Genomic DNA, 23,115 nt, shown 5'->3' on the forward strand with positions numbered 1-23,115 from the left:
CCTCGTCCCGCTTTCCACGGCGCCGATCCATATTTGCTCCCCCCACCCCCTTTGCACATTGAGCGATGGACCTCTCCACCCCATGGTGAGCAGCTGAGATGTTTGGACATTACTGCACTGTCCCAGGGGAGCCATAAACCTGAACATGTTTCTCAACCTACACATCTACAGAGCAGAGGAGCTGAGGGGGTGCAAAGAAATGTTTGCTCTTAATCGCTGGTCCGCATCAAGCTGAGAAGTAGTTCGAGAGCATCGATATTCAGCCCATGTCCTCCTCCACACCTCTTCATGCTGGCGCCTGCAAACAGCAAAGTATGTGGCCCACGGGGGTCGTATCCTTGAGGGGCGCGATTTAGAGCTGCCTCGACTCCCGCCGAGGTTGATCAGCGTCCGCGCAGGAGGGACATCGACAGATATTTGCGAGAGGAGGTGACAAAAAAATACTCCGAAGTGTCGACACGCCATTAAAAAGGAGCCGACCCGAAGAAGGTTTCTGCTAAAATATGGAAGGACTGCGTGCTGCTTTCTGCCACTGAGATGAACGGTAGACGGAGAGGTAAGAAGGGACAGGGAAGGGGACGGGCGACCGCACAGACCGGACGAGGAGGAAATGGGAGAGAGAGATGGAGCGAGAGGGGAGATGGTGGTCCAGACTGCAGTCTGTCCTCCCAGCGTCCTTCCCAGGCCTCGAACCCAGCATCACTCATCCTGTCACAATGAACTCTGGATGCTCCCTCCCAGGAGGACTGCCCCCTCCCCGTCCCGCCCCCCCAGGCCCCGGCCATCGCTCTTCATTCTCCCTAACAATTTGGTAATGAAATATTGATTTTTAGTTAGATCCACATTGATGCCATTAGGCTCGTTTTGACGAATCGCAGCGGGCCTGGACGGCCGCCGAGGGGCGGGGCCTCGGACGTGCTAACCTGACGGATGGTTTTTCTTCCTTGTCCTACACTCGGTGGGCCTCCAACCGCCTCATTCTGTTTGATTCCTCCTCCAGCCGGGCCTCGCTCTGTTACAAAGAGAAGTTGAGCACTTTACTCTGTCCCCGTCGTGGTACGAGGGACATTTCCGTCACAATTCACTACAACGCAGGCTGCCTAGTGAGGACAAATGGATTCCGGGGGGGGACGACAAGGCAAGCATTGACTGTGTGGACAGAGCTCTCTGTCCAGTGACTGGACCCCCCACACATCAGACAACCTTCAGTTTGATTTTTAGACTAATAATTTGTCCAGGACATTGTCTTCTTGTGTTAGGAACAGTAGAGTTATGAATTTTTTAAGATACAAACATTTTCCAGTTTATTTGTTAACTTTTAATTTTCCTTCTTATGTATTTTCTGAAGGTTGAGTCCCTCGTGGAGTGGAAGTGACTTCTGGTTATCCGCACAGCCAATATGTGGCAGTAAAGAGCATAGAAACAGAACAAACACACTCTTCTAGTACCAGTTGTGTTCGTAAGACAAGGACTCAGCGTCGTTCTGAACTCCAAACGTTCTCAATATGCAAAATTAATGACCAGACTGGTTGTCAGCGCTCAAACCGGGATCAAATAATATTTCCAAATTGTACTGTTTTGTCTAAATATTGATTTGAGATATCCTTTTCATATCAGTTTCAAAACTTTCATATGAAGGCAACTCTTGAAGGCCAAGTTTTCCACCATCTGTGCTGTTAACAGGCAGATCTGCATGAAACATCTCAGTAACTATAATAAAACAAACATGCACCTTGCTCTTTGCGTGACAGCAATTTATATGTTTTTGCATCATGTATCAGGCCTACTGCACATTTAGTCAGAAGGAAATGTACAAGAGTAACTTGCTTATTTTCTTTAATTTATGGCAGCATATGTCGTGAATCCTATTAGCTACCGTTCAGAATATTTTTGTTTGGATTCAATCGGTTTCATAAAGGTACAACGGTGGGCATTAGGGAGCAGTACCTGCTTCCTCGCTGTTTCTTCCACTCTGACATTTACTGTAGATGTAATTGAATCCTTGCATGGAGACTTTGTCTCCATGGCCCGGTTTGACCCCATTTGGCCATGACCACCGTCTTGCTTTGACTTTTTTCCATATTGCTCTGGAGTGGATTGCAGCCCTTAACATGTGTCGGAAGAGCAGCTCTACATTTCCTCTTCTGTCACAGAAGCTGGGCTCCATTAGACGGTACCTCACCTGCCAGAGAAAAATTAAGATGCATCACTTTACTGTAGTACAAACAATGGCACTAATTACTGTTTCACTGTGCGATTCTCTTCTTGCGTGTTGTTCACAGTTGCCACGTTGGGTACATTTGGAACTTGGCTGTTTGGAGTTATACTGTTCGGTTTAACCGGGTCCCCGGTGGCTTTCTGCATCTTATTGTTGGAGGATCATTCTAGTGGGCATCATTTGATTTACATGCCAGGTCATGTGGGCGTGTCTGGTGCAAGACATTCGATGAGCACTGGGTTCAAATGCCACATGTTTCAATCGCTGATTCCTGAATCGTTAAATCAACTCTCAGTTACAGTTTTGGTGGGCTGGCAAAGCAGAAGCCCAAGACAAAACTGTCCAATGGAGAGAACTTCAGAGCTTAGGGAGGTTCTCCTCATTTAGGGGGTGGAAAGCAATCTCCTTTTGCGAAGAAATACACAGCTGGTCTCTGATTCCAATAGCTCCAACCAACCATATAAACAAACATATTCATATAAATTAATAAATCCGTGTATGCAGCTAAAGGCTGTAAGTCATTTTGGAGGAAAGTGTCACATAAATTAATTAATGTAAATGTGACCTCAGCTGTGAACGTTGTTTTACTTGCACAATCAACAATCGCAGTTTAATTCTCTTTATTATTTCTATTTTTTCATCCAAGCCCACTACCATTTTACCTGTCCATGTCATCCGGGGGTCAGAGGTTGGTAGGGGTGCCGAGCACCAGGCCCCGGTCAATCAGCTGCCGTGACGATGGCCTATCTGTCAGCCACGTGGAGGGGGGACCCTCGTTAGCGGCGCTCACCTGCGCTGAGCTGGAGCACGGCAACGATATCCATCACGGAGCCCCCAGGCGCCGGAGCGGCACCGCCCATACCTCACCCCGCACCGTTCCCTGACAGCGAGCACAACAGCTGAGGGACGAGAGGGATTGCAGGTGGCGCCGGAGGCGGGCGCGACAGCAGAGAAGAGAAGACAGAGCAGTCAAACATTTCAGGCACGCCATCCTGGAGTAATGAAGCATGGCGACAGAATATACCTGCGCAACATTTGATAAAGATGAGCTGACACTCGACTTCAGATGGGTTTTTTCTGTGCATATGGGAGCGAGCGAGGTGGTGGGGTGGGGGTGCGGATGGGGCAACGCGAGGCGTCGAGTCACAGGCTTCGCAGCAGCCGGTTCCGCGGGAGGCGACGAGGCCAAAGACGCGGACTACGACGCCCCCTGTGCCTGGGCCTTCTTGGTGCCCGTGCTCCGACCCAATGTCCCTCTTTAACACCCTTCTGCAGGAATGCCATTGAGAGGGGGGTAAGTGGTGAGAGGGAAAACAAACCATAGGGAAATGATAAGACAGGAACCGGTGCAGCGCTCCATCGAGACCCGATGTAAAATCCCGTACGAAGCCATCTGTGGTCCGAGCCCAGCTGCCGAGGTGTGATTAATGAAAACTTAACAGTGGCTCAGACACAAATATTCATAATTTCTTTTGTAACGCCACCGGAGTGCCGAGCTGCAGATAGGGGTACGTGGGGGGCGGCAGGGGACAAAAGGAGCAACAAGGAGGTGGAGCTGTTGTTTTGGGCCTCAAGATGAAGCTTTGCTGAAGGAGACAGAGCTCACTAGCATTTACATTTATTCACTATGAGACACTTTCCTCCAAAGTGAGGTACAATTCGGGGTAAACTGAAGGTCATCAGCAGCTGACAAACAGCTTTAGGCACAGACACAGGACTATGGACATAGCTTGTGTGTGTGACACCACATGAAGCTCTCAGGAGATCGGGAGAGAAATGACTCTCAGAGAGATGGGTCTGAGACCCTTCTTCAGTGTGGGAAGGATTCAGCAGCTCTGAGGGTCACAAGGAGCTCATTCAGCCATATTGGAATAAAAACTTATAGGGATTCTTATTTAGGGCTTTGAAACCTTGAGGACTTTGAGTAAAAATTACTCTGTTATAATTGGGTAAACCAGTGTACGTAGCTTAATATTGTAGGTCACTTTGGAGAAAAATTTCGGATAAATGTCACTAACGGTCACTTTCTTGTTGCCAATCTCAGTCCAACTCCACCTCTAGAAATTTAAAAAAAAAAAAAAAAAGAGTTAATAAAAAGTCGTCGATCCCTGGAAGGAGCGTTTCATCACTCACATCGTCCACCGTCACACCGACGCCCTGCACCTTCTCCACAAGCCCAGGGGCCTCACCCTCCGTCAAGATTACCTTCACACGCCGTTTTTTCATCAGTTTCCGCTCCAACGACACAAAGGAAACTAAGAAGCAACAGCAACGACGACAACAAAACGAGTCAACGTGCAGCGGTGCAGCGGTGCGGCGCCGGAGAACAATCCCTGCGACACGTTTTTGTTTCGTACAGATTTTGTGCCGGAGCGGCAGCAGAAAAAGCCATTATTGTCCCATTGTTTGCGTTGCGCGAGTCTTTGTCTCCAAACACCAATTGTTTGCAGTGTGAGGGGGCCGCGGTGGAGCCGCGGTGGAGCCGCGCTGGGGCCGCCGCAGAGGAGCCAACGCCGCACGTTTCCATGGCGCACCGAGTCCCAGCGGCGCAAATCCCGAGCGCTGAAGCGCCAAAAAAAAGTCTTTACAGTTATTTCAGGTAAAGTACTGCGACTTACAACGTCCTCAGGCCCACAGAGAGGACCTGTGAAAGAGGAGGTGCAGCGATCATTCATTTATCTGACACTTTTCTCCAAAGCGACTTATAGTATTGAGCTACTTACACTGATTTATGCATTTATACAGCTGGGTCATTTTTTACCACGTCAGTTCAGGGTAAGTGCCTTGACCAAGGGGGCTACAGCAGGAGATAGGATTCAAGTGCAAGGCAGCATCTCTAACCGTTGCACCACCTGCTGTCCGGAGGGTTAAAAGTACCCCCTTTGAAATAAGGTAATCAAGGTAATCATTTTAAAGGTATATGGCAGCGTCAGGAGGAGGCGTAGTGGTTACAGCTGCTGCCTTACATGTAAAATGCCCGGGTTTGAATCTTTTCTCCTGGTGTAGTGCCCTTGATTAAGGTTGTTACCCTGAACTGATGTAGTAAAAATGACCCTGCTGTATAAATGGGTAAATCAGATTAAGCAGCTTCGTGCACAAACTCCACGTTGTAAATCACCTTGGAGAAAAATATTAGTTATTAGTAAGATCACCTTCAGTCTGTGCACATAACGCTATATTTACAGTAAATTGGTAATATTTATAAGTATCGCTGTGATTTGTCATTATTGTTAGAGCAAACCGAGAACCCAACCCAACCCAACCCAACCACCCGACCCGACCCGACTCGACCCCAGACAGCGGAAGCGCTGACCCTGGTGTCACGTTCTGAGGTCATCGGGACTCAGCGGAAAAAAAGTGGGCCTGGAACTTTCCATCAGTTTTTCCTCCAGCGTTCAGTCTCAAAGAATTACTGCGGTGACCCGGAACCCTCATGCCGACCCTGAGACGCGGAACTGGGACGGGTTCGAAGGTTCGGGAAGAGGCCTGGCCTGATCAGTGCAGAGTGGCGCAGTGCGGCAGGTTCGCATCCCCGTCCCATAATCAGCGCTGTTCCTCGGACATTTTACCGCAACTTGACCCGGGTTCACCGGACCCAGAGCGCTGCGTTTAAAGCATTTCCTTATCGCTCAAGTGATCACAGGCCCCCTTCCGGAATGCTTCTTCATCGACCCGCGACGCGCTTTCCGTCAGATGTTCCTAAATGGAGCGGCCGCGTTGCTCCGCTGCGTTCATGTGGGCCCCGGCACACAGCACTCGAGCTCTTTTACTCATTACCGCGCTTCGCTATGCAGACTTCAAAAGCAGCTAAATGAATTACCCCTCAGCCCTTAATTACAAGCAGCTGATTTCCATCAAACAATTTCGAAACATTTGTCAAATTAAAATCCAACGTCATAAATTAAGCTTCATGCTTAATTCCCCGCAGAATAAAAACCGTTTTGTTTTGAATGGCTCCGCAGTGATTGTAAATTCTGGAAATATCCACTCTGACGATGAGATACATCTACATTCTGCAATCTGTGAGAAACACGTTAAAATGGCGAAGTCAAAGAGCTCCTCATCGTCAGACGTTCATAACTCGATTTGTTCATAAATCCAAAAGTCTTTTTTACTATAAAGTCACAATCGATAAAATGTTAGTAATACAAAGTTAAAAATTAACTTTGTTAGACATTTTTGTTTTTTATTAACTGAGTTTAATTAAAATGAAAAATAATTTCTATCAACTGAAAATTAAAACGTTGTCTCCCCAAACTGTGACTTAGTGCTGGTTCATCTTGTAGTCGTGTACAACGTTACTCATCTTGTTATTGATCACCGACACCCAGCAACTCCAGACACGAGCTGTAAACAGCGTGGAAGGGAGTGGAACGAAGGCGGCCCCACGCTGCTTGTGTGCTCTGTACTGCCATCCATTGGCTGAGCGGGGAAACACAGCTCACTTTATTCTTTAATGGGGAAAAAAAGTCCACTGAAACAAAACAGTGGAAAATGTTTACATCTTTAAAAAATTAATAACGTGACCTTTTACATCACGAGGAGCCCGTGGAGAGTAATAATGCATCTCATCTGAATAAGATATTTACCGAAATTACAAAATTTTGAAAGGGTTGCACTGTAAATTTAGATCAGTACGTCCGACCTTCTAGGATTTCCGTCCGATTTCGCAGTTATGTTATTTATGGCACATTTGGAGAAAGACGTAAAATTATATTTGAATTTAATCACGGCCGTTCCCCCAGTAAAGTAGGTTGTGCCCACAGTCCCGTCAGACCCCGTGCTCCACTTCCTGCCCCTCCCCTCATTGAAAATTAACGGGAGGAGTCATATTCCCGAAGATGCAGGCGGGACTCGTTCGGACCATCACTCCTAAAGCGAAAGGTTGATGGGAAACGGCGGCGGTAAAAGTGCAACCGAAGAGGTGGAGTTTTTCTTTCAACTGTTACTGGCGCGACCTTTCGTCTGCAGTGAGACGCTCCGCTCCCGGTGTTCCTCTCAAGGGCCGAGCAGCTGGGACCCCGAGTCTGTTCGTAACCTGATTTGTTCATAAATCCAAACTCGCTTTAGCTGTGAAGGTACAATCAACAAAAAAAAATTAATTCAGACGTCTCACGATTCTTTCACTGGATGGGTTGTAAATACAATGTACTTTATAACATTTTGTTTTTATTGACTTTGGGTAAATTAAAATCAGAAACAATTTTGAAAGGCTGAAAATATCCAATGACAGCTGTTGACTCATTCATCCCATCAACATGCGAAAGTAAAACGACCTGGGTTCGAATCCCAATTCAAGTGGACCAAGTGGTGCAAGAATGGTTAACGCTCCCTCGTCGTCCACCTGAGCCAGAATCCAAACTACTACCGAGCTCATCCAGAACAAAATATCATTTTACGTTTATTTAAGTCTCTTGTCTCGAAAGTAGCGTACCATTTTAAGTATCTTATACTGATTTACCCATTTATACAGCACGATAATTTTTACTGTATCAGTTCTGGGTACAGATGGGTAGGATTCAAGCCAGGGATTCTCAGGTACAAACAGCAGCTCTAACCACTGCGCCACCTGCTGGCCAGAACCTGTCAATAAGAAACATTCAGATAAAAGTTAAAAACAGTGCTGAGATTCACTTCTTGGAAACTCAAAGGAGACAAACACAGTAAAAGTGTGGACTGTACCACAACATTTCAATGAGGAAAACACAGGGACCTAGAAACAAATCCTGGGTTATCGATTTCCTCAGCACACCCCTCCCTCCTAAGCATTTTCCGTACCGCGGTTTTACCCTTTCATCCACTCCCACTGATGGTGTGTAGTGATGTAAATCCCTCCAGAAAGGCACTTCTGGGATTTAAACTGGTAACCTTTTGTGCGTAACTATAGATTCTTAGCCACTTGGCCATGCATTAATACACTTCCACTTGATGCTTTGTGTTGAAATTATGTAATGATACATTTGCATTATGGGAAGCGTGTTAACGCCGAAACGTCTCGTAGAGCTTTTTTGTTCTCTCGCCTTTTTCCTTTTATACACGAATATACACTCATGTGGCTAATGGCCGCTTTGCCAGCTGATTTATTTTTAGACATTTATATTTCACTATTACATCAATTAAATAGATGGGGTTTTGTAAAAGTGGGAAAATGTAATTACTTTTTTGGCACTACTGAGTTATGCCTACGTCTAAACTCAAGGGCAGGGGATAATAAATATCACGTGAAAATTAACCGCCTTAACATTCCGCGTAAAAAGACTTCAAAATGCAGCCCTTTTAGCAAGTGTCATATTTATACTCTACATAGAGCGGCGAAAATGGTGCTTTCTGTAGATGGCCGAGTGCCGTCGCTGGGATTGTCGAGGAAGCAACCAAAACACAACGGGGTGGTCCACAGCCACACAAGATGCGAAACAACACACTGGCTCCTCTTTTCACGAACACTCGAGTTACAAACTTTCTAAAATACGAACACTTTCCAGGTTATTTCCAGTATCGTCTTACTCACTGACTTTCTCGGTTTTCTCTGAACGTTTGCGTCTCCGGCCGAGTGAACGTGACCCGCGTTCACCCTCCGAGCTCCCAGGTGAAACGGGAGGGTGCGAGGGCCTCAAGTCCCACACCCCGAAAAGGTCGACGTGGCGACAGCGACGCCTCTTCTCACTCGTGAAACTAGCAGTGCGTGTTTTCGTTTTTAAAATTAACATGAAATGCACGTAAAGCTCACTTGAGATCGATAATTAATTTCACGTTGGAACAAGGAGACTTACAGATGAAACACATATAAGTGAAACAGGGAAATTAATCACTGGACTTTGGGGGTAAACAGCTTATTTGACTTAAGCCGACTGGAATATTTTGAAGGGGAAATTAATTTTGACTTTATTTAATGCCATATTGGCAAGTTTTTAAGCTGCCCACCTGCACAGATCAATGTGAACACACACACACTCAACTCAAGGAAAGATCACACACCAGTTAGTAATGAATGAACTGTAACTTTGATCTCCTTCCAAAGTTTATACCTATAGTCATGTCGGGTAAGTAATACATTTATTCGATATCTTTCTCAAAAGAAATACAATTATTCACCTGCTTATATAGCTAGGCATCTTTACTGGAGCAATTTCCTTGCTCAAGGGTACTACAGCTGGGATTCAAACCTGTGCCCTTTGGGTCCAAAGACAGCAGCTCCAACCACTACACTACCAATTGTCCTCAAAGTGGCTCAAAAATGAAAATGGACAAACGTAATATCATCCGTGAGGCCCAGCTGCTATGTGGTATTTTACCACACTCTGCAGTAATGTACCATAAGAACCATATGAGTTTCTTTCCTGTTACTTTTCTTCTCAGCATTACTATGATAATTATTAAATTATAATTTATCAGACACTATTAACCACAGTGACTTACAGTATGTGGTTTATACACTGTTACACTGATTTACCCATTTTTACTGCTAGGTAATTTGTACTGTATCAGTTTAGTGTACAGTAAATACCTTGATCAAGTGCACTGAGCAGGAGTGGGATTCGAACCCAGATCCTTGAACTGGGCAACGACAGCCTAACTGCTACGCCTCCTGCTGTCTGAAAGAAACGCGTGAGAAGAAACCGAGCGGCAGGGCAGCATGTGGACGAGCGGCGCAGAAGCTGAGAAAGGATGCGGATGCATCTGCAGTCGAAATTTTCGAACGAGGCCAAAGGTCAAGGAGGAAGAGCGTCCAATTTTGGACATCAGTACAGATCATCATGTGAATCATTGCGACTGAAAACGACCGGACTTCCACTGAGCGAAAGAGCGGTGCGGTTCAGGTTCGTGTGCGGTCTCCCAGGCCTCCCAGGGCGCAGGGGTCCCCCCCCCCCCAAACTTAGAGTTCGCATCACGCTTTAAATTAATGGGGAGTTTGGGGGGAGGGGGGGTGTCCCACGAGTCCCTCGCCGTGTCCCACGGAGCGGTGCAGGGAGCGCCGATGGCACCGAGGAGCGACGACCGCAGACTCATTGACCTCGAGCGACGTGACGTGACATGACGCCCGCTAACAATTAACAGACGTTATTAGCAGGAGCTTTTGTTTTCCTGTCATGTAGCGCTAATGGACCCTTCTTCATACATCACCGACTGCTCCTCATACAACTCGGGATATTAGAAAGAGGGAGAAAAAAACATCTGGCAGAAGTTCAGGGAAAGGACTTCGGCAAGACAGATTCTTTATGCTGCTCATCGTCTTTTATTATTATTATTATCATCATCAATAGTAATAATAATCTTCCAAAGCGACTCACAGTATAGGGCAGGCAGGTCTTATGCTTTAAAATGTACCACATTTAATACTTGAGGATATTCAAATGGGTACAAAGAGCCTTCCTACAGGGTACCGCAGCAAGAGCCCTAATGGGTCTCGAACCAGCAACCCCTTCTTCGTCAGCGTAGTTGCTTCAGAGCTCAGTGCGGAGCGAGTCCCTCTGGGCAGCCGTGGCTCCTGCCTCACTGTGAGCATCGGCCGAGTGCTGCAGGGTGACTCATCCTGTCCACCGTCATTACCGCGGAAACGCTGCCACCTCACATCCCGGTCCTTCTCCTCGGGGCCAAATAGAGACACGTGGACTTCAACTGCCGCTGCAGGCGGGACTGTCCTTCTCCTACCGCTGCTGTCCACACTCTGAGGCTGCGACCTGAACTCGCACAGCGTCATCGTGTGACCCGCTCCCTTTCAGAGGATGACTGACGGCGTTAGAGAGGCTGCGACCACACCGCCGTTCGTCCCGACGCCCGAATCTCCGAAGAAAAGCGTCGCCGGCTCCACCGCGGAGAGCGGAGCGTTCCGGAAGCCTCGGGGTGACGGGGGGGGGGGGGACTGACAGCCGGGCTCTTGGAGGAGAATCAGGAGAGATGTGTACTTAGGGGGGCGGCGGCAGGCTGTCAGTCTGAATGGAGGCGGTGTGCCCCCAGGCCGGGCCCAGGCGCTCTCTTCCCCTCTCCTGTGAGTGACAGCTGAAAACGATAAGTGACGGCGGAGCGCGGGCGCGAGGCTCCGCGTGAAAGCGAGACGGAGCCACCAGCAATGGCAGCGCGTGATACGCGCATCCACTGAAGGCGACAGGCGGAACGTGGGCCAAAGGAAATCAGGATCTCAGCACGGAGGCTTCTTTCGGTGGCTTTGAGCGGCTCCCGCCCAGGTGGGCTTGAGCTCCGGTCCCTTTCCCCCCCCTTTTTTTTTTTTTTTTTTTTTTTTAAAAAAGAAAAAATTAAAACAAGAATTATCATTGACTTGCGTCTCCGATTTGGATTCCTATCTCTGGTCCTTCTCCCACATGCGTCTAAAAATTGTTTCTGCAGATGGGAATTATGGGCATTTTTACTCACCGCAAAGTCTGCAAATGTCTGTGCAGGAACTTCTCGCTTGCGATGTGGAGAAAGGGAAAAGGTACGAGTCTGCGGTCGCCGCGGCGACACGAAGCACGGCACCCCCACCCCCGCGCCCAGGCCTGCTACATCACACCCCCCACATGTAACGGCTGGAGTGCGATGCCATGCCATGCCGCGCTCGCGCCAACCATCCACGCCTTGACCTGCCACACACCGTGAGCCCCACGCCCCCGCGCCTTAGATGCGGGTTCGAGAGCCCGGCGGATCGCCATCTCGCCCGTCTCGTCGATTTTATGCCATCTGTGATCACTTCACCGGAAGGAATAAAGAAGAATGTCGAATAAGAAGTGCTCCTAGCAAACTGGAATCATAAAAGAAAGATTATAGCAGAAAATATGTTTTCCTCACAGCAGCGCTGGAAATATCACGGAAGTTTCCAGAACAACGTGGTTCATTTACCACTTGCTGCGTCCTCTACATGAATAAGTGGAAACAATGTGTAGGTAATAAATGAGAATGAGAACGAGGTCGCCGTTGGAGCCGTGGGCAGCGTTCGGAGGTCACCGAGGTCACAGGAGGGAGGGAGGTCACCGCGTGTCCACGTGCCACCAGGACCCATGATGCACTGCTACGTTAGGGAGGGCGCAAGAAGCACTGCTAAGTGATTTCCGTGGAATAAAGTCATTAGGTGGGTTAACAGGTCCCGTCTGAAGGCCTCCGGAACATTCCGAGCTTGTAGATCTTACCGCATTGTGTGCGTGCGGGCGGGCGTGTGTGTGTGTGCACGACTGTCCAGATGCCAGACGCTCCATCTCGCCCCTGTTTCTGCACCCAGCCAGACCCTTCAGGATTGGAGGCGTCTCTGCCTTCGCTTGACTGACGGCTCCGCTCCACTCCTCTCTCCTCTCCTTGTCATCGTACGCCACCTCCTGGACATTTGCTCAACAACACACACACACACACACACAATATCAGAGCCTGCTCAGTGCTCCCAAAATATTACAATTATTTACAATAAATGCTCATACTTCACTCTCAGAGCAATGATTTGCCATCTCATTGAGCCAAATCAAATGAAAACATCAACATTGCAATAACTGTATAATAATTATTAACTTGTAGGAAAGAATAAGAAAAACACAATGACATACAGTATAACAGTCTGTTTCCATATGACCAGACCTCAGGTGACCACATACTGAAATGAGCGGATGGTCCAGTGGAAGAGTAACAATGTTTCGTAAATATATTTTCCAGAATTTTCCACAAATTAAGGATTAAAAAACTGGGAACTTGGAGCACAAATTAAATTATTAACTTAAATAAGAAAATGTCAAAGTAAGTAAAATCATTAAAAAAATATTATACTACTAATGTAGATTTGGTAAGGAAATGTCATTAACGCTGCACCATCTTCCAACAACTTCGTCATCGTCACCTGACTCTTTTCTCCTGAGTGGTTGGTTAATGGGTAAAAGGAAAAACCAAAGAGTTTTAATGAAAAAGTCATAATAATAAAAAATGTAATATTTATATTTATTTCCAAGCACACAACTATTTTGAAAAACTCTATTTATGAATAACATTGTTGCTATTATGTCTAAATGGTTTCTCAAATCACATATATGGGATGTTGGAACAAGAGGTCAGTGGGACGACTGGTCCCCCCACCCCCACATTCGTTTGGTCATTGAAGGATGAGCTGCGTTGACTTTAATGTATTTATCAGTTCCCTTCACTATGGTAAATAATTTAAACTCAATACGTGTTCAAGGTCAAGACTGAGCTGACGGCAGATGAGCTTTTTGTTCCTCTGCACCTCAAGGCAAGACAAGTGGTGAGCGGGGGGGGGTTGGGGCATGACCCTACAATTTCACTTATGAATGTTTTTAATTGCAAATATGATGAAGTGTGACTTTGGACGTTCGCATATCCCCTGAAGCTCGACTTATATGAACAGGAACAGGTGACACCAGAAGGACATGGAAATGGTCTCTAGGTGACGTCCTCCACCAGATGGTTCAGGATGTTCATACTGGGAGGAGATGGACGCTGAAGACAGGCGGTGCTGTCCACACCCCCCCGCCTAAGAATATGATTGACAGGTGTTGTTCAAGGCTACTGAATTATTTACCTTTGGAAGCTGGAGATTCTTTGTCTCACTTCCTTTTCTACCCAAAGTCCAGACCATGAACCTAGATGAATGAGAAATAAGATCTGCTCCTTTTGAAATCTCCTGTCACAGAATGATGGGAGGAGCCACTTCTGGAAAGTAGACACTCATATTTAGGGTTAGAATGGACAGATGATTGGATGGATGGAGGGACATGCTGCCGCTGCGAAGAAAACGGAAACACAAACTCCTGGAGACGCGAAGCTAACAGGAGCCCTTTTCGAGCCTAAATGAGTTCAACTAAAAGCCGCGTCTCTCGCTGGGACATCAGCCGAGGGTCATTTCTCAGGCGCGCACCTTCACGTGGAGGACGTTCTCCATCCACCCGTTTGCCTTCCCTGTCATTTGTCACAAAGCTCAAAAGGGACAGTGACAGCAGTGCGAGCGTCGCAAGGACGTCCATCCAAACTCTTCCAATAGGTGTCGGTAGAAGGGACACTAATTGGGGGTGGGGTTAATGTTCATTCTAATCACTTTTTCACCATGAAGCACAAATTAAATGCCATTAAATGTCCTGGGAATCATTTCAACTTATAGAGAGGAGGGTCTCTGAATTTTGGGTTTTGATTTGCGTAGTTTGGATGTGACTCATTGTCACCTGGGCCAGGGGGGTTGGGGAGGGGGAGGGGTAAGCCCGACGGTGCAATAAACTGGGGACACTGGGTCTTAAAAAGGCAAAAGTACCGGATGGGGGCTGAACCGCGGTAACGTGGTACGGCACGCGTTCCGGGCCACGCAGCGGTTCTCCAGCCTTCAAGAATCGCCGACGTGGACGTGTTCGAACGATGGACCCGCGACAGCGGATGTACAGTGTAACAACAGAGCTGTTCAAAGAACAAGCTCCGAAACATCGTTGAGCGCGGCGTAACTCCGAGTCAAGAGTTCATGACCAGACACCTGCGACGTTTAAAGCTCAGATTCTTATTTGCATTTTAAAGTCTTTCTTCACTGAACTGATGGGAATCTCCACACTGTCACCCTTCTGTTTTATTCTTCTCATTACCATCACACAGCAAACTCAAAAAGGAGAGACACTCATTTATATACGTTTCTGTGATATCAATTTTTTTTTTTAAAAAAAAAGTACTACATTAATGAGTAGGTAATTATAGCTTAGTGTGCAAACCTCAGCGTAAATGAGTCGAAATAAAACCCTATTTGCGTCATTTTCCAAACCACTTCAGTCACAGGAGCAGGAGCCCTAGAGATTAAAGCGAAGGACCGGGGTTCGAATCTCACCTCCTGCTGTTGTTCCCTCGATCAAGGGATAAACCCGGAGTTAACACAATAAAATTTAGTTTGTACATTTTTTTAAAGAGAAACAGTCACACACACACACACATTTTCAGAACTGCTTGTCCCATACGGGGTCACAGGGAACCGGAGCCTAAGCTGGCAACTCAGGGCGTAAGGCCGGAGAGGGAGGGGACACACCCAGGATGGGACGCCAGTCCGTCGCAAGGCACCCCAAGCGGGACTCGAACCCCAGACCCACCGGAGAGCAGAACCCGGTCCAACCCACTGCACCACCATCCCCCCCCCCTTAAATAAAATGCTTTTTTTTATTATTATTATTATTATTATTATTATTATTATTATTATTATTATTATTATTATTATTAGCAGCAGCAGCAGTAGCTGTTGTATTAATCAGTTTTGATTAGTAGCAGTGGGGGGAGCGCAGCGGCGCAGCGGGTTTGTCCGGGTCCTGCTCTCTGGTGGGCCTGGGGTTCAAGCCCTGCCCGGGGTGCCCTGTGTCGAACTGATGTCCCATCCTGCGTGTGTCCCCTCCCCCTCCAGCCCTGCGCCGTGTTGCTGGGTTTGGCTCCGGTTCACCACGACCCCGCTTGGGATGAGCGGTTCCAGCCTGTGTGTGTGATTATTAGCAGTGGTAGGTAATAATAATAGCAATAATCAATTAAGTTATTGTTAGTTTCATTGCTGCGGGTTCCACTCTGCTGTAAATATCAATTGAGACCCACAAAGATCTCCTGTACATTCATTACTGTCAGTGGGGGAGAGGTGCACAGGCAGGGTCACACACTGGAGGTCTCGCTCATGCCCCCACGGTGGCTGTCGCACGGACACACTCGTAAAACGTCTCTGCCCACGGTTGGCGAAGCCCTGGGTCACGAGCCCACGTGCTACGCGCTGCTCCGGACCTTTGCTGAACCTTCCGCTTCCGCAGCGGACGGCGCAGTCGTCCCTTCGGCGTCGTTAAGTGCTCCGGGCCTTTCGCCTCGCGTTCGAGCGACGTGTCCGACCCCCACCACCCTCCCCCGGCACGGAACCCGCCATCTGCGGTCTGCCGGGCCGTTTCTGACCGGGCCTCGGTGGTTCAACCTCACTAGTGACACGAGATCCATGCCCATCAGGCCGCTGGCTGGGGATCATACCAGTGACAAAGGTACGATCAAGATGTTCAGATGGGGACCCTCTGTAGACATCAACAGCATGGGTATGGACATGGGCTTATATCCCAAAACTGTAGAGGGCAAGTCCATGGACTCATCCCTTTTCAAGACCTTTAACACACAGTTAAAAGAGAAACAGGACATACAAAATACTGTGGCAGCAGGTGGCGTAGTGGTTATTGAATTTCTGTTAAAGGACTTTGGTTTGAATCCCTGCCCATGCAGCAATACACATGATCAATGTACTTACCCTGAACTAACAGGGTAAAAGTTACACTTTTTCACAATTTTATAGAGCGGTGCAAAAAGCTTAACGCCGCAAGTCGCTTCCTCGCATACAGGTGAGTCGCGCTGGACTTCTGTACGTTGGACGACTGCGTAGGAGGATGTGGCAGCGGGGTGGGCGGGCAGGCGGCTACAAGGTACAACGGGAGGAACTGGAGCCTCTTCTCACATTTTAATGGCGTTTCCATGGTTACCTAGATAACTAGAGCCTGACAGAACATAAGTGCTCATGAGCAGAGAAATATATATGTGTATGTGTGTGAAAATAATCATACATACATACACATACAGAAAAAATGTAAAGTTCACGGGACGATCATCACAAGTCCAAGTGGTCGTAAGTCACATACTGTATGTTTTAAGTCAAACGCTCCCTCAAAGGTGCTAGTTAAAAAGTATCCACAACATGGAATTCCACTTAAATGCTAAATTATTGTGAATATTTTTCAACTACAAATACATACAAAATAAAATCGTGATCTTGGGCTGGAAGTCGCTGCCCATACATTTATGTACCACGATACGCTAATGAGTGAGAGCTGCACGGGGAAATTAAGTCCACTGGAAGTGGGCAGATGCCGGCGGAGTGCGAGATCAAGTTCGCCAAGTGACATTTAAAGGGATGCGAGGCAGACGGAGGGCTGTCGTCACACGGGCCCCCGCCCGCCTACAGGGAGGTAAACACACAGATGGTGTCACTCACCGCTCGTCTGGCTGCCCGGGGTGTCACCGGCGCTGCCGTCACACGTCGCTCGCCTGTCACATCTGTCAAGCGCCCGTTGATCCAAGATGACGTTTCGGAAAAGAGCAAACGAGTCACTTCGGGAGACTCCCGTTGCCTGCTGTGGCTCGTGTGAAATGAAACACGGTACCGCCGCTGCTCGCAGGTGAGCGTTTACCCCTGCAGTGGGAATCCCCCCTTGTTCTCAGGAGACAAGATGTGCGCAACGCAAACCAGGACCACCATACACCAGCTCCTCACGTTATGAATTTTCAAACATAAAAACATTCCCCGGTTTATTCATTCCTCATAAACTGCAATATCCTCACTTGCCCGTTCGCTGTAGGTGTCAATTTTAGAGAAGTGAACACAAGCTGCGTTTCCCCTCCCGGCCGACAGGTGGCGGTAAAGAGCGGCCAAACAGAACAGGGGGGTGGGACACCTGATTCAACACACTCCCACAGTGTTTACACCTCACGTACCGCGTTCCCGAGTGCCGGTGATGAATAACAAGAGGAGGAACGCCGCACGTTTATGAGATGAATCAGTCAACATGGTCACCGAATAAGACTCCGGACACAAACTTTCAGTGCGGCACAAGTTCAGGAAGATGTTAAAAGGACCAACAGCAAAATTATTAGAAGCTCAAATCTAACTGAGGGAATATTGAAGTTTTAGTTACTGGAAAAGTGACTCGGGAGTTACGAACAAAACGAGTTATGAACAGACTTTATATCGCAGCTGTGTTTGTAGGTTAAGAAGGAAGGACATTTCAATTTGCCCAATATTTGAATAATGTGACAAATGTAAAGAGCACTTTGCTGGAGCACATGGTGAGAACGCACCTGTTCCTGGGTCCGGTTCGGTTCGGTTCGGTTCAGTTCAAGGCTACACGCGAGGGCTTCGGCGCTCGCACAGCACATCCAACAGCACGCGGACAACCGGCTCGGCTGCGTTCACCTCTTTAATGTGCACATTATATCACAGCTCCAACGGTGTACAAAACAACAGTTCAGGTGTGAGAGTGGAGAGAGGTAGAGAGGTTCTTGCTGCTAACAGTCTCTTCTATTAAACAATGGAAAAATTTTAAGAGAAGAAAAAAAAAAAAAACGCTGCGTTGCTTCACTGTCCATCCATCACAACTGATAAATAGCAACTGAGCAAACCCGTGTTCTATACCACTGTGTATCAGCAAAAAGTTTTACAAAAATTTTTAAAAATTACTGAAAAACTGCTCATGGTCACATGGGAGAGGCTACAAACACCAGGGAGTGGAGCCAGCAGTTTAATGTGGAATGGTGTGTGTGTGTGTGTGTGAGAGAGACACTAGAACTTTTGTTCAGTATGTCTGTTCAGTCCCGTCCTGGGTGTGTGTCCCCTACCCCTCCAGCCTTACACCCCGTGTTGCCGGGTTGGGCTCCGGCTTGCCGCGACCCCGCTCGGGACGAGCGGTTCCAGTCAATGTGTGTGTGTGTGTGTGTGTGTGTGTGTGTGCGCGTCTGTTCAGTACCAGTCGAGTGTCACTGTGTCCCGCCCGTCTGCAGCACGTTCCAAGGTCACATTTGTCCATAACAGACGATGCAAAGACACCCATCGCACTTCTCATAAATAAAGACATAAAAAGAATTAACATTTAAAACAAAGCAGGAATATACAGTGCTGTGAAAAAGTATTTGCCCCCATCCTGATCTCTTCTGTTTCTGTGTATATATCATACTTAATTATCCCAGAAATGAAAACAAAGGCAACCTGAGTAACCACAAAATACAGTTTTTAAATGACAATGTTATTTATTGCAGCAAAAAAGTTATCCAATAACAACTGGGCCTGTGTGAAAATGTATTTGCCCCCATAGTAGATTTCCGCAAATCTATGAAACTACATTTATACCGGGGTTCGGCTGGACTACACACAACCAGGCCTGATTACTGCCACCTCTGTTCTATCAAATCAAGACTTAAATAGGACTTTTTCAACAGCATCGAGCTGGTGAAAAGGTTTTACCCAGCAACACGTTATGCCAAAGTTGAAAGAAATTCCAGCATTCCAAAATTCCACCAAGAGCACAGTGATGACTCATCCAGGAAGTCACCAAAGAGCCAAGGAGGACATCGAAGGAACTACAGGCTTTTCTTGCATCAAGAAAAGTCACTGTTCACGACTCCACAATCAGAAAAACACCGGGCAAGAATGGTATCCATGGAAGAGTGGCGAGGCGAAAACCACTGCTAACCCAGAAGAACATTAAGGCAAATCTTAATTTTGCCAAAACACACCTTGATGATCCTCAAAACCTTTTGCGAGAATATTCTGTAAACTGATGAGTCAAAAGTGTAACTGTTTGTAAGATACAGGTCCTGTTACATCCGGTGTAAACCAAACACCGAATTCCACAAAAAGAACATCATACCTACAGTCAAGCATGGTGGTGGCAGTGTGATGATATGGGGATGCTTTGCTGCTTCAGGGCCTGGGCAACTTGCAATAATTGAGGGCAATATGAATTCTGCTCTCTTCCAGAAAATCCTAAAGGAGAAAGTCCGGTCTTCAGTCCGTAAACTGAAACTCGAGAGCAACTGGATTATGCAGCAAGACGATGACCCAAAGCATAGGAGTAAGTCCACCTCTGAATGGCTCAAAAAAGCTAAATTTAAGTTTTGGAGTGGCCTAGTCAAAGTCCTGACTTGAACCCAACTGAGATGCTGTGGCAGGACCTTAAACGTGCAGCTCATGCTCAAACCCTCTAATGTGGCCGAACTAAAGCAGTTCTGCAAAAAAGAGCGGGCCGCAATTCCACCACAGTGCTGTGAACGACCGATTTCTAGTTATCAGAAGTGTTTGGGTGCAGTTATTGCTGCTAAAGGTGACAATTAGTTTTTCACATGGGTGAACTTTTTCTTTGCTTAATAAAAAAAAAAAAAGTTAAAATTCAAAACTGTATTCTGTGTTTCCTCAGATTGCCTTTTTTATGTTGTATTTCATTTGAAGTTGTAAATCTATGTAGTATGAGATATACACGAAAAACAGAAGAAATCACTATGGGGGTAAATACTTTCTCACTGCACCGTAGTTATGAGTTTTCTAAACACAACATTAAGAAATCCAAAAAAAAATTAAAAATTGAAACGCAGTAAATGCACTGGGGTTCACAACTTCATTTGGCCTCATTTGGATGCTGGAGACAGCGGTCAGAAACCTTTGTCTGGGTGGTCAGCAGGACGGAACCCTTCCGCTTGTCCCCTGCCATCAACTTTTCGGAAAAAGGAGCCGAATGCTCTTCAGATAATTCAAAATTAATCTCATCACATCCCTCCGCGGACCGAAAGGCCGCGGCCGGCGCGATCACCTGGGCGAAGGCTGCTGACCGCTGCCCTGAAGGGTTTGGTTCGACCGGGAGAGACAGTCATCTCCCCCTTGCCCTGCCCGTGTGCAGCTTCAAGCTGGCAAAGTCCTGCAAGTACCAGGGTAAAGCTGTGGTAAAGCTAAAGTAAACCGTGGCTATTCACCACAGCAAAAACCTGTAAATAACTTCACTTTGGTAGCAACTTCAGATACAATCGCCATCATTCACCAACACATCTTTGAGCGCAAAAACGTGCGTCAGTAAATACAGCAAGAAACTGATTAGAAAAAGAAAATGATCAGTTAAAAATGACACTTTCTGAGCAGGTAAAATTCAAAAGGTTAAAATAAATAAAACCCGTCAAGTTAAAGGGAGAATAAAAAAATAAGGACACATACAGTACATGAATTATGGTAACGTGATATTGGTAACAGCTGGGGGGGGGGGGGGGTGTCTTACAAAGGGACTATAATTGGGCTCTTGTGGACCTGGGAGGAGGTTATTATAAAGGCTGGGGGGTGGGGAAGGGGCTCCCCTAGTAAACGCTGCACCTAAAACCCACCGCGAACCACAAGCAGCAGGATCATCAGTCAGCTTCATGGTGAATAAAGAGCTTTAAAAGGACAAAGGGTTTGGGACGACCACCCGACAGAAGGATTTTGGACGCAGGACCAGGGTCCGATGGACTAAGTTTCGCTACTTCTATTACGGTGTATCCTTGACTTAATGGACTAACTGGGGAGGGTCTCCACGAAACCAACAACGTGTTAAATAAGAGACGATACATTGTGAAGCACGACGCCACCCGTTTTTACGTGAAAAACACCACCTTTCGCTAAATAAATATGACACAGCATGCCTTACAAAGTAACGAATAACAATAAGTAGTAATAATATCAGACGCGTTACGACGACAGCAGAACCGAGGAACACACTGAACTCTACACCAGAAGGGGGGAGAGGTGGGCGGCGCAGGAGCGAACGAGGGAAAAATCGCGAGTTTCGTCTCTGACGGCTCAGCAAACACTCCCTCCAAACTCGTTTTTCACCCGTTCAGCTACATGTCAATTAACAGAGTTACTACAGCCGCGTACACGTCCTAGGTGCCTGTTTCATAAACTTTACGGATTAGCCAATTAACTTTCCATCACGGGTTCCATCGTGATTCTCCTCTCACAAAGTCCCCCAAGACAAGCGCCTCCGCTCATGCGACTCGTAGCCCCTTCTTGCTTTCCCAGAATGCACCGCTGCCGCCCACTACCGCCTCAGCAGCACAAGTCCCGAGGATACGGAACAACGAAAATTACGGTGCTCCGGTAGCTACCGAGAAGCGGCCCGATGACCGGCTGCCTATCCGCAAGACGGGAGCTCTGTCGCCCAGCAGCCCCTCGTTCTAAGTGCCCTTTAACCGCGTTCTTATTAAACGGGTACTGAACCACACACCTCCGTTAATGCCCGTTTAACTCCACCCCCTATTCAGTGACCACCGGGCCGCACCCTCATTTAATGCCCGTCAAACCGTGCTGCCTGCGCGCTGTTCGCCCGCAGATGAACCCAAAGACGGCGGTCACCGTTCTCACAGACTCCTTGAACCTCAATTAAAGTTCTCCACAGAAGTGCGATTTAATAAAAAGGAAGAAAAAAAAAACGGACTAAAACCCAGTGAGGGTTGAAAAAGGGAACAGGAGCGTTGGACCGATTTCATTCATCTCACTTCCACAGTGTTTACAGCCCCTTTCTGGTTTCCCTGAGTGCTGATGATTAATACTCCTGCATGAGGAACACTGCGTATGTTTATGGGATGATGAACTGCCCAATAACTTACACTGAATGGGGGTCTGAGGCCATCACTTTTTCTTTTTTCTTGTTGTTTTTCCATTTTAAAGTCGCTCAAGGTTTTTAAAAATATTAAAATACAAAGCATTTCTGCTTATTATAGCTATACTTAGCACTTATTAACCTTCTACTGACTGTGACTTCGGAGTTATGAACAAAACAAGTTACAAACAGACCTCCGGTCCATATTGTGTTCGTAAGTCGAGGAGCCGACGAACCGGTCTGTCGACGTGGTGCTCAGGGAGTACTTTGTTTCACTGGAATGGGAATGTGGTCAGGGACGGTGGCACATACTTTCGAAGCGTCCGCCATCGAACTTGCAAATCCCACTTTTTCTGAACACAGAGGAGTCCCACTGGAACAGTACCACGAGAACCACCACAGTGAACCATACTCGTAATGACCATGAACTGCTGTTGGACCGCAACCTCACTGCTTCGTTGCCGCTGCTCCGGACTCGCGCTGAGGTTGAACCAGGTTGGGAGAGTCCCTCACTGCGCGGTCAGGCCCCTCCGGTGCGTTGTCGGAGCGCTCGCGGAGCGCGATCGCCACTTGCAGTCGCAGTTGGAGCCCCGCGTCCTTAGGGTCCCTTTCTGAGCGCCACGGCACGGTCCCTCCGCTGCGGCACAGGGACACAAAGGCACACGCTGCTGTTGACCGACAGCACGGTGACGTTCCGTGCGGCCGAGGCTCGCACCCCCGGCACGCCTCACTCGTCGTTTCCTTCAGCCATCCACCGCCGCCATCGGGACG

This window comes from Scleropages formosus, chromosome 18, assembly GCF_900964775.1.
Source record: "Scleropages formosus chromosome 18, fSclFor1.1, whole genome shotgun sequence".
Classification (NCBI taxonomy): domain Eukaryota; kingdom Metazoa; phylum Chordata; class Actinopteri; order Osteoglossiformes; family Osteoglossidae; genus Scleropages; species Scleropages formosus.